This window comes from Anopheles coluzzii, chromosome 2 (assembly GCF_943734685.1).
Source record: "Anopheles coluzzii chromosome 2, AcolN3, whole genome shotgun sequence".
Classification (NCBI taxonomy): Eukaryota; Metazoa; Arthropoda; class Insecta; order Diptera; family Culicidae; genus Anopheles; species Anopheles coluzzii.
The window spans coordinates 8,661,684-8,674,755 of record NC_064670.1 but is presented as its reverse complement, the minus strand read 5'-3'; the positions used below and the strand labels follow the sequence as shown (position 1 = coordinate 8,674,755).

Here is a 13,072-nt window from a genome sequence, read left to right as displayed (position 1 = left end):
GGGAAAGCAGCAAATAAATTAGTTTCATTTCCGCCGGGAATTTCATCAGGATGCATCCGGAAACGGTAGGAAAACTCCCAATTTCCCTAAACTGTTTAAGATCAGAAGAGTTGCAAGTAAGACTGATTTGTACCGCTCTGGGACTCTAGCTCCCAGCCGTCATCATCATCAACATCGCCCTCGTCATCCGTCCACAAACACACACACACATACACCGATGACACACTTCCAGTGGGAAAATAGGTTTAAAAATTCTCTTTCAAGTCCCTAAGCTTCAATGGGCAGTAGCAACCTCCTGTGCAACATGAGTGAAGCCGAATCAAACCGTTCTTCGGAGCGCTTGAAGCGATGCATAATTCACTAACGGTGCGACAAACTATCATGTCCCCGCGCTCTTGGCCTCTTGGACGTTGTTTGTTGTCGAGATGGCTACCAGGCTTATGGCGTTATGGCAATTAAATTGCAACGGAAATCGAGGTCGAGACACTGTGTTGCCCACACGCCTGCATCGCTGAACGAAGTTGCAGGGTAGTGAGATTTAAACGAGTTGAGGTGAGAGAGGGTTTGCGATGTGTTTGCACAAAGGATCTCCATCGCTCCGTGCGCTGCTCTCGGGCTGCTGATGGGATTGAGGTGGCGTACTTTGTTTGCAGCCTCGTGCACGCTTCATTGAACTTTGATGATCGAACGTGTAAGCTGTGGAGGCTTATGAAGTGGTCGGTCAATATTTGATTAGATGTTGGGATGGATTGAAGAAAAAAACGAAATCCTCAGACCCAAGTTACTCGTGCTTTGAGACACACATTTCTAAGGCAGAAGGTAATGCGGGTAACAAGTACTTTATTTAACCGGCAGCTAAGAGATTACGACAGCAAGGAAGGAGCTACTGTTTACTGTCTGTTCAAAGCGCCCCCCAATTCAAATTGAGACGTCTTTAAAGGTCTTCAAAAACACCCCAGAAAGTGTCTTAATAGTGTGTATTCTTTAATATGAAATTTAAATTATTAACAGTGTTATTCCGAAGCATTGTTAAACATGGATTGAACTGTTGAAAACACACCAAACATTCCACGCTCCGCTCCGTTTACGTTTTACCCGCACTTGAAAAATAAACACACGGCCAAAAGCGAACGGCCGAAAGCTTCTAATCGTTCAATTTGACGCTAAGCTGTCCGGTGCGCGTGAACGCGGAAAGTAATAACAAATTGCTTGGGGCCCTGGCCACATTCCACTGGTAGGGGGGTATTATTTCTCCCTGTTTCATTATACTTCCATTTTGTAACACACACACACACACACACACACATTATAGTACAATGGATTCTCACCATTGAGACTGTTCTTCCTGTTCTGACAGTCGCCTGTAAGTTCCTACGGTAGTATCCTTCCCCGGGGCTACTGCTTATTGGCGGTAAGAAAGCGCCATGTTGGCAAGTGGAATGTAAAAGAAAGGGAAAATTTTATATTCACTAGCAAGAGAAGAAAACGAAGAAGAAGAACAAAACGAACAAAGCTTGTGGCGTTAAAATATCGTGTCGTGGTATACGAGAAGAAGAGACAAAAAACAGCAAAAAAAAAACCAACAACAACAGGAAACGTGATTAATTAAACGTCATCATGGTAACGGACGGTGAGGCGTTTCTGTAGACACAAAGTGGGCTTTGAGGGTTTCTGCTGAAGCGCGTTTTTTCCCTTATCGATGAAATCCCCGGCCCATAGTGGCGTGTTTGTTGGGAGTGTTTTTATTTTTTGCTTCCGCCTTTTTTTTAAACACATAATTTACTCGACCGTCGCGTGATTCGGTTTGTTCGTGGGTGTGAATGGGATTTTTTCCCGGATCCCTCTAACCGTTACATCGTTGTTTGGGACAAACTTCTGCTTGCGGGTGCCCTTTTTCATTTAGAAAGACCCGTGGTGGTAGTTAATGCTGCAGATGCGCTTCACGATTTGCGTAATTGCGTATCAAGTGCGCTTTTGGTTTGCGTATCGTGTGGCACGCTTTTCGTGTTGTTGCTTTAAAAGCTGGTCATAAAAGGGACGATAAAAAGGGCTAGTTTAATGTTTTAAAAGAGCAACATTTTACTGTTTACGACGTATTGCATTAGAATGAAAGGAAATAGCAAAAAGAGCGGTTTAAAAGCTGTTAAACAGATAATAAATATAAGATTATATTTAATTTATTATACGTATTCCTGCTCCAGACTAAAATTGCAGTTAAATGTATAATATTCAGCACTTAGAAAATTCCAACGAGGTGTTTTTTTTTTGTATTTTAAACATTATAAAGCAAAGTAATTTCCATCCTTCTGGATGATGAAAACGGATCGCCGGTAAATTGAAAGCAAACAAATGGATAGAACGGTGCTGCACCGTTCTCACCCACGCTCACGGACAGACACACTACACTAGCCGGGTCCGGTGAAGCGAAATGATGTGAATGGAAGTCATTAGTTCTAATTACATTTTTCCGTTGCACAATTTTGCAGCTGTGCCTGGTGCATTGGCTTGCCAACCCGTCGAAAGGGGGCGGCTCCATTACTGATGGAGCGCAAAGATGGAGCCTGTCTGGCCCCGGCTAGGAAACTTCCAGCCCAGTTCAGAGGTGCTTGAAACGGTCAACCGTTACTGATCTTGTCTGATGTAGAAAAGTGCATGTTTCACTCCCCCCCTCCATTTCTATCTCATTGCGTTCGAACTCATGCCAGTCAATAATGGGCGCAAAAGGCGAATGAGTGGGGTAGCAAAGAGTCATTTTTTATGGCTCTGTTTCCTATTACGGGACGATTTTTTTGTGTGCTGTTGCGCTCCAACAGATAGAAGCTAAAAATAATCAGCTTAATTACGTTGAAGCGAACGTTTCCTCGGTAGCAGCTGTGGTGGTCAGCCGACTGGTGTACTTTCGCATACTTTCGCTGCACTTGAAGTGTCCGTCTGTTAGGCTTAATTAATGAAACCCTTGATAAAGGGGGAAGTTTTTCACAGATTGGTGGTAGCTTGAGGATTACAAAAAAAGCAAGATGAGAGACAAGTGAGCAAATACAAAAAAAAAGCGCAAGTTAACTATCTTGCCCTTTCTGTGTTTGCAGAAGAGCATACAATAAGAAGATAGAGAAAAAAACTTGCATCAACAACGAAGAAAGTTTGTTTCAAATTACGCCAACGCATTACATTTGCTTTCCAACGTACTTTTCCGCACGTTTCACGAAGCATTACGATAGCAAACCGTTCTGCAGCACAAACATTACAATCGTTCTTCAATGGTTCTTGTGCAACCGTAATCAGATTCGCTTTGTAGTCACCAAAGCTCGTTTCCTTTCCAATCCGATCGGGATCCCAAGAAAACAGCAAAGTGCAGTAAAAACGCAAGTCCGCTTGTGCTACATCCGCACACACACCCCGGACCGTGTAAGTAGCCCACCGACGGCAAGTGTAAAACTCAATTTCGCACGTTCTCTTTGCGTTTGTGTCTGTGCGTGTGTGCACTGTGTGGGCTCCTTTTAGTTCCATTTTCCCATAATTTATAACCTCAAAAGCTGCCCGTCGAAACGGAAACAACCCATCTTTGCCAACAACGTTTGAAACGATTCCATTCGACGCTCAGTATGCGCGTGCCGGCAAACAGTGCAAAAGATGCTTGTGTTCCGTGTTTCCGTTGTTGGATGCAAGAAATGCACTTTGTCATGTGGGGTGGCAGTGGCGCTTGTAGAAAGTGTAAAGAAATAGCACCGCCGCACCTCTGTTCCGGCAAGGAGGAAGAAGAAGGAAGCAGCCGATCCGAGCATGAACTGGTGCTTGTTTTGCGATGATCAGGATCGATATTTTAGGGTGTTCGGGAGGAAAACAGGGCTAAACGTGAAGCTCACAGCAAGCAACTTCCTGGGAGCAAAAGGAGTAAAAAAGCAAAAAGCGAACATTGTTGCACGAGCAGGGTATAAATATTGTTACACCATTTATGATGCTTCCCGTGCATGGGGCTGCTGCAAAAAAACACGTGCAAGAAACGGGTCGCCGGGTGAGTGAAACAGTCGTGTTTCAAAGTTGATACGAGTGTAGCAAATCTTGTGGCGATTTTGCTGTTGTTGCAACAGGCAAAAAGCGTGATATCTTGATTCGATATTCGCTGCTTTTAGTCGGTTGTACAGTTGTGGTGTTCACATTGTTGCCTCACCCTTGTAAGCTTTGCCGGTGTCGATGGAATTGAATCTTTTACGATGCTTTTAACGGTGCTCCGAGTTGTTAAAGGGTGGCATTTGATGCTTGCGTTACGACACCATCGGAAAGTGGGTCAGTGTACAACAACAAAAAAAGAAGAAATATTTACAACGATGCAACAATGACACATATATTCTATTTCATGCAATAAAGTATGTGTTGAAGAAAGTAAAAATACAAATAAAATTATCATAATGAATGTCCAATGTGCAATAAGACATTATCCATTATACTAATCCATTAGGGGAAGTTTCACCATATGGTTACTCAATAGGGGGAACTAAACCATCCAAACTCCATAAGTAATAAGATTAAAGTCCATTCAGTTTTTATTACCTTCAGAATCCTCCTAGTGACTGACCCTTCACCTAGATCAACTCTCTATCCTTCCTCCTTCTCTGCCATCTATTAAGCAGATTCAGTGTTTAATGTCTCAATCTTGGGGATCGCTTTATCCGTTCGACCTTTTCGTGTAAGAGCACGTCCACGAGCGAAGTTGGGGGAATGGTCAGCGCTGAACAAAAACTAGTTCTGAGCTTCGGTGTGTGACGTGGTAGTAAAACTCCCCTAGCATCCTGTATAGCGTCAGTGACGTTAGTGACACTTGGGAATCATGCGAGAAATGGGTAGGAAGCAGCAGCCAGACCGGCAGGAGCGGCAGGATGCAATTAAAACTGATCTATTTCTGATTAGGAGTTCGGAGAAGAATGGGACCAGCTCTGTCTGACCGGTCAGTGTGGTGCAGGGGTGAAGGGGCCTCGGGTCAGCTGGAGCTGGTTCCCACACCCGTACAGGTTGATACGTTTTACGCCATTTATTATCTGCTTTTATCGGTAGTTTTTCGTTCGCTCGAGCGGGCAAAGTAAACGAGTGGGAGTTTGGGTCATGTAATTTGGTTAATGCTGATTTATATGACTTCAATAGCGGGTGGCAAATTCAACGGGTGGCTTTGCGAAAAGGAGTTTTACAGCCATGTTGTAGTGAATGAAATGGTAAAGCAGTAAAACACGTGCATTACCGTGCGTCTCCATCGAGAAAACATATATACCAGGCGTCTCCATTGTGAGCAGAAAGGTTTGAAATGCACCTTAATAATTATGGTCGTATATTTAGTTAATCCTTTTACACAGGAAATTATGTAAGAGTAGAAAATAAACTTGCTAGTGAACTGCGTTTACTACACAAATGTCCCTTTTTATGCGTAAAACTCGCCGGAAGATCGGATTGTTTATGTTTGGATTTTATTCATCTTAATTAAAAGCATGGATTTAGCCGTTGCCACTTTCCCCAGTTGTGCATTTTCACAAAGGACCGGGTGACACCTTAAACATGAACCATATGTTACCGTTCGAGCGACTTTGATTTGGGTCCCAGGTCAGGGTTGCGGAAAGGATTAACGATAATTCGATGAGTTGCTGGACGGGTTTGTCAGGTAAGAAGGTAAGAATGCCTAGGTACCGATCACCCTCAACACTTACTGCCACGCTGTGCCGGTTTGGTGGCAATCGAAATAATTGCTTCCCAAAGGTTAATCCTCTTACACTCGGCCCTTTTCACCGGAAGTTGGCCTTCCCTTTCTTCTAATAGACTAAAGACGCTGCCTTCCACGCGGCAAGCGGTCTGGGGGGAGCGTTCGGCTGCGAGTGCGGTCCGGGTGTAAACTTTCCCAGCATCTATTCAACTCATCCGTGCAACTCATCGCCCCGCTCTTCGGGCTTCCCCTTCCCACCGTGGGCCAACAGAGGTGGGGCATTTAAATCGCACCAATGGGTGACGTAACTGAGCGGTTCCGTCTTTTTGATACTGTGTGTGTGTGCTTCCGTTTTTATTACGAAGCAGGCAAGCAAGTTAACGGTGTACGCGCTCGGGTGAAGGCATGCAGATGAGCACAAACAATAACATGACTCGCTGCAGAACAACATTGTTCCATTCTCGTAGCATTTTCTCGCGGTAAGCAGATGAATTTCGGGATGCAGTCATAAAGGAGAGAGCGGGGTTTTATGCCGCGGATGAGAGGGTTGGTTGAAGCGGTTTGCCAACCCTTAGGCTAGTTGTTTGCTGAAACAACATGCAGACATTACAAGACATGAAGTTCTTTTTTTGTGTTGTTCCTGCTGCTGCTCCAACATAAACATTGTGCAGCTTCTTGGTAGTACACAGCGCCGAAGATGGTTGGAATAAATTTCAGACCAAAGGCGTTTATCGTTTCCGAAGAAGTTTACGCTTCAATGTAAAACTCTACTTTTATGCATTTAAACCTGTCCCTCCGCTCCGGCGGCAGCGAGATTCGTCCGGACTGTTTTGAAACGCGAACCAACCGAACGAGCAAAAGGAATCGGAGCATCAATTCTTCTCCAACCATTGACACGATTGCGTGGTTTTGCTTCCACTTTTCATTGAAAGGCATAAATCGTGCAGAAGTCAGAAAGACGCAGCGCACTCTCGGTATGCCGACAGGGCTCTTTAGCTCAAATTGAGTTTACTTTTACCATTGTCATTTTAAACAGATTTTAATGATGTGCCTTGTTCTGACCGTCGTTACGGCTGTGGCTAGCAAAGGTACACAATTGCGTTTCGCTGGGAGGGGGAGAAAGCGTTGTGTCTCGGCTGTGTGTTGAAGGATTAAAGTAGTGTATGATTCCTACTAAAAGAGACCCGGTTTGATTTGATGTGGAGTAGATAGAGAGCAGAACAGTCTTTAACAATTCCGTACCGTTTTTAACTGGCGTTTGGATTTAGGTTGACGTTGGATGAGTTAGTATGAAAATGGTCATGATTTATGCATAAGCATTGTTTCACCGAAACAGAAACCCAACTAAACGCTCTCGAGCTCTATGTGTCTGTGCCGTGGTCTTTCTTTTTTTTTTTTAGGCCGTATTAAATTTGAATACTGTGATGAGCTTCAACTGGTTGAATGGAACTCCGAAAGGGAAACATTTGCTGATGTAGCACGGTCAATATAAGCTTGTACTTAATTCATGCAGTCCCTTTGGAGTAGCAGAAATAGTTCTTTATAGTAGTTTTAAAGCCACATTAATTATGTAAGCATATTGTACGCATATTGCCAACTTTAATCAACTCTTGTAGGTGTATATTTTACGCTTAATTCTGGGTCTCAAAGTCGCATGAACAAAAATTCCATCTTCTTATCAATCATGCTGTTTAGCATAATTTTAACCCTCAAAAATACCCCCCCCAAAACAAAACCCTCCAACAATAAAAAGCAAGTGTCAAGATCTTTGCTTTGATGTGTTTTTGTTAATCCTTTTTTTTCGGTTGTGCGCAAAACCCGCAGCATGTTTAAGGAAGTGATTACGCAAAATCAGCACTTTTCCCACGGTTTAAATTTTCGTTCTGTAAACCGAAGAAGAGTGTACGGTTTTGGGCAACAGCACAAAAAATGTATCCCGTCCTCAAATTATGATCTCTCGGGAAGGGAGTAAAAGTTGACGGTTTGTTAGCGTTCAGCGTCTTCAAACCTATCCTAACAACACCGTTCTTTCCGTACAGTCTTCCGCAAAAAAGGACATCCCTGTGTGTACCATTGTGTGTGTGCCCGACAAAAGTTAAGAAACTTTACCTAAAGTATCAAACATAAAAAATATGTCTCACAAGGGACAGAAATTTTTGTTTCGGGGGCCCAAAAATGGATCGCCCAAAAGTAAAAATTCTACCGCTCGCTTCCACTGTAGTGTGTTGGTTGCGCGAAGGAGTCAAAAAACGGAAGCTCATTTTTTCTGTTAGCTTTCGCCATTCGAACGAAGATAAGTGATGGATGGATGGATGAATGGGTGCAAAAAACAACGAGTAAGTTAAGGACATTGCTACTTCAAGCGGGTGACTTGAAGCATCACATTGAAAGTAGTCCTTCACCTCTTTTCTCGGTTGTAGTGAGGGAAGAAAAAAAAACAACCACAGCGACTCTGCTGGGGGTTTATGCCCTTACTTGAACCGCGAATGATGTAAGGGAAAGGGTTATGGTTTTGAATGTACGCTGGAGTGATGAGACAAAAAAAAGAAATGTTGAAGAGAAATTGTAAGTAACAACAATACAGCCCAGTAGCAGAGGTCTGATTCTGAGAAAAGTGCAACAAGCAGCAGTAAAGTGGATGACTTGTTGCCGAAGGAGTGCGATGGAGTGGCGCATACTTAAGCCTTGGTAGCTTTTGCAAGATTGAACGTCACATGTTTTGCAACATTTACTTGTAATTTGTTTCCCTTTTGCAATAGTGTTGCCGTTGTTGTCTTGCTCTTAGTAACTCGACATCGGAAGCAAACTGTTTGCAAAGTGCGTGCGCCACGTGCTATGCCAGTGAATGTTTACCTCAAACTTAACAGCCAACAAACAATAACAAAACCATAGTACATGCGGGCGTGATTCAATTATAAGTTTATCTTGATTGATTGAAATGTTTCCCCCGCTGTCGTGTGTCGTGTGTTTTACTCGGTTTTGTACGCCCACATTATCTGATGTTTTCTGAACTTGACAAAACAATTGGGGTGGAGTGGTTGGTTGGAGGTTAATGGGATGGTGTGTAAAGTTTGAAACAGTTAGTTTAACGATTGATCTGAGCTGGGATGGTTTTGTTTTCCCAGGATGGGTCTCGTGAGAGAAGATTCGGCACATGTTGGAAAAACACCCTGTTTTGTACATCGCGTAGTGCAACCCCAGATGTACAAAAAATAGGTTCATTGTAAAAAAAGTTTCCTAAAATTCTATGAAATTTAGCAACTACTAAGTACTTCAAAAACTGATACACTGTTAAAGCATTTTTCAAATGGCACGCCTTGTCGACAATGACTGAAACGATTAAGCGCACACAACAGAAAGCGTTCTGCCTCAAAGAAATACTCACGGAAAGGAAGGGATCTCCTCAATCCAGCCCTCACTCATTTCCCCTTTTGATGCTCCCCCTGCTAGTGCTGTAGATTGTGACACACCGGATTGACTTTTTCCGCCCAGTCATCCCGTTATTTAATTACTGTAGTCCGTGAAAAGTTAGTCCAATAGACTGTCAGGCACGTTGGAAGGATGGCACGACGACAAAGATGGCACACGCACTTGCCGTCCCTTTCAAAAGAGCTCTCAGCGCGACGGAACTGGAAGGTGTGAAGTGGTACGCTCTTTCATGTTGCTCATTCTGGTGGAAAATCCTTACCGGAAAAGCCTATCACGAGCTTTGCACTGCACGGCTCCAGGGCAGAGTGGCCGTATCCGATTCCCGGCTTTTGCTCGCGTTTTGGGGAGGTGGACGAGAAGATGACTTCCTTGCGAGAATTGGTTGTTTTTTTTCTTCTTATCACCTCAAACTCCAACTCAAACTCTACTGCATTGCAACGCGTGAAAGGTGTGTAGCGTTGTAGAAATCTGAAGAGTGCTTAACAGGAAACCAAGCGTGTGGAGTTGTAGGCGCGCAGTTCTAATGGTGAAAACCAACTGGGAGAAAGAGACAAAACGCGCAGCATCGTTTTGGAGTTTGAAGCGAATAGAAAGAAGAAAGTCGGGTGGGAAATTTACCGCCCCCCCCCACCCTCCCTGCGGGCTGATAAGCACAGGCGGGATGGATGGCTGGGAGTGTCGGTTAAACGTTTCCAAACCCCGGCCGACAGGGAGGATGAGAGAAAAGCCCTGCTTTCTGACACCATAAGCCTCTAGAGCAAAAAGGGATAGAAAATTTTGAAAACAACGATGCCGGCAGCATCGCTGAAGATTGAGGTTGAGGTTATTATTTTATCAACATTAGAGCAGAACGCGGGAATGGGAAAACCGCAACCTAAATCAGCCCTTTGTACGAGGCGGCGCTGCAGCTTTTGGGAGCGTCGAAATTGGGGATAGAACCGATTAGAGCCTGTGCGAGCGAGTGTGGCAAAGCGATACGAGCAGGGAATTAGTGTGTGGCCGCCAGAATTTATTGTGACGTGCCGTGTGTTTTGTTGTAGCGGTGGGAAATGGCAGTTAATGAGATTTGCGATGAGTGGTTCGGGTAATCGGTAGGGGCTTGCGAATGTGAAGGGTGCAATTTTTGAATGGGAAAGATGGGAAGGTGTAGCAGCTTTAGGCAATATGCTAGACATTGAAATTACTTATTTAAAAGATGTGCTTAAATGATTAATTACTCGAGGGCAGGATTCGACGAACGGTATGATATTCTCTCTGTGTTTGATGTAAGGAAGTAAAGCTTATGTTACCCTTTGAACTCCAATTTAATACAAGAATGGGTCTACTTCCAGTAATGGACGGTGCATTTCATCATTAACATCGATCACAGCGCAACATGCACATTGCCAATAAACACAACTTATTACTTTTTGCTCCATGTTTCAATTGTTACTGACCTAGATTGAGAGGCGTTACACGACGGAATTGCAACTGCCAAGGTGCAGCACAATATACATCGCTTTTTATTATGTTTTTAGTTTGTGAAGCGAAGCCCATCTTTGTGTTGGTGTGCCAATTCCGGTGCTTCAGTGCTGACTCATCAGAAATTCCAGGTCAATGTGTCCACTTCGATTGCTTGTTTTAATTTGCCCACCCCTTCCGTTCCCTCACAGCTTACCTTTTCCCCAAACGGCATAGTCGATACGTACACTTCCTCGTCTTTTGGAGCGTAAAATAAAACCGACCTGCTTACCGCCCTTGCTGGAGGGATCTGGATCTGGATTGCATCGTGCAATTTTTATGATTTTTTCACCCAACTCCGTAGTGTTTGTTTCCCCTCGGTACAACGCAGAAAGGAAGAATCGTACTATTACACCACAGCAAACAACAACATCCCTTTGTGCAGTGCGGGGTGGTTGCATACGGGTTGCAGTCGCTTTCGGCGTTATTGCGTCCTTGCAGAGAGCATGGTTTGCCAACAGGACACACGCCTCGGTGTGTTTTTGTGAAGCATGTAGTGTGCCGTTGTTTTGCAAACTGCCGCAGGCTTATGCCGAGCTGTGTGGATGTGTTTCAGGCTCAATTTTCGATGTCATCGTACGAGGGGTGTCCATTGAATGACCTTCCAAGTTGATAGAGCAGCAAAACCCATAAGGGAAACAGGGGAACAGGAGCCGATGTTGAATGGGATTGATTGAGTGTTCGAAAGGAATGGAGAGCAGCTTTTTCTTCTAATAATTGTGGCTGACTCTTGCCACAGGACTAGCGAGTTATGCGAGGGGATGGAAAAGGGGACTCACTGTTGTAGTAAAATAATAACACTACATGGGAATTGTAAATCAAAGGGCAGGTTTATTTGGGGATTGTTTGTTTTGGTCTTCCCCCGCTGGAAGGATGCTATTATAAGTTTTTATTTGGTGATACATGGTGAAGGAAACGGTCGCCCCAGGGGAGCAGTCGGCAATCGGCGCCGGAGATCGGACCGTAAAACAAAGCTCGTTCCCCCTTCGTCAAGGACATGTTTCTTGCGATGTGAAGTTCGTGCGAGGAAATGGTTATATTGCCCCCTTGGATTTGATGTGGACAGGGGGGATAAGATGACACTTTACTCCCCCCCATACCAGTGCGCCCTGAAGGATGGCTCATTTCCGTAGGCGATAAGCGAACCTCTTGGCTCTTGATAAGGCCACCGTGCGTTGAACCACGGGAAACGAAGTTGTTTATTTCTATTCAGTTTATCTGCCCGTGGCCGGATGGAAGGGCAACAGTACTGGTGGAAATCCCGTATCCGAAAGACACCGGAATAGCTTGAATACGATGTTATCCTTAGTCGACAATAAGGCCTTTCCTTCCCTTTTCGGACACAGGCACATCCGCAGAAGATGCGCACCCTGTGCCCGCAGGGAATCTTGTTAGTGTTATCCAAAACTTTACGACATTTTCGAAAAATGGTTCGTACACAAAACACACAAAAAAAACGTACCAGGAAGGGAGATACAGCTTCGGTAGCAGCTGCCACCAACTCACTCTCCCCTACACGGGCCACGCCGAGGAGTCAGTGACAACTGCGTTGGCTTACAACAGCACCGGATGCCGCTCGTTTGAAGGTTCAGTTTATGATTGAACATTCTGTAATCATACTTTGAGGAGGAGAAATGGTTTCCAGAACGGAACGGACAGGACACGGGGACGGGTGGAGGTAATTGCGTAGAAGACAATTTAAAACATCGCCGCAAAATGTTTTACTTTCAAAACCGGCACTCCTGGCCTTTATCCCTTTTTGCGCTCGTCCTTCCGTGCGGGGCAAATGTGTGGGTATAAAAAACAAAACTCGGATGGATCAAATAACGCGAAAGCTTCCACCAACTCGCCGCGAGCGGGGTGCGAAACTTTCACGGTGTAAACTTTGTGCACGGCGCATAACAATCATGTCTGTTGGCTAGAGCTGTTGCCCTTGGCCGTCTCGTCCCGGCCGGAAAGGAATTTTCTATCGAATCGGGCGTGGGCTGATTGAAAGGTTTTGGGATAGGAATTTTAATTAGGATATTTTTGAATTTGCTCTTTTGCGCTGGTGGTTGTGCTGTGCCGGTGTGGGTGAGACGAAGCGAAAATGGATGAGTTTGTCGGTGGTATTAAGTTGTTTTAGCTGAGGGCAAGGTTACTTTGCGATGCGATAATTGTGAGAAAAGGGGTGTGAAAAGATGAATTGGTTGAACGTTGTACTGAAATATCCTTTGAGAAAAATTGTGAAAAGAATGCAATTTATGGGAGTATTTGTAAGGCTCACTCTACGGCTGAATTCTAAAGGTTATTCTTCACAAAAAACAATCAAAACTTGAGCACCTTAGGAATTACTCATTCAGTTTTATTCACTCACAAAAGTGTTAAAAGACCTCTCAAAACGATTGTCTCCTTTGTAACAATTTCATTGATCGTTATCATCATCGTTATCATCGTCATCACCAGCAGTGCAAGAGCTTT

At 44.3% G+C, this 13,072-nt stretch overlaps 1 protein-coding gene across 3 annotated transcripts in view; it reads right to left on the bottom strand.

The window, feature by feature from the left end:
* The window catches only part of LOC120947672 (protein tincar), a 91,115-nt gene that overhangs the window by 7,416 nt on the left and 70,627 nt on the right, over positions 1 to 13,072 (bottom strand). The window lies entirely within an intron of this gene.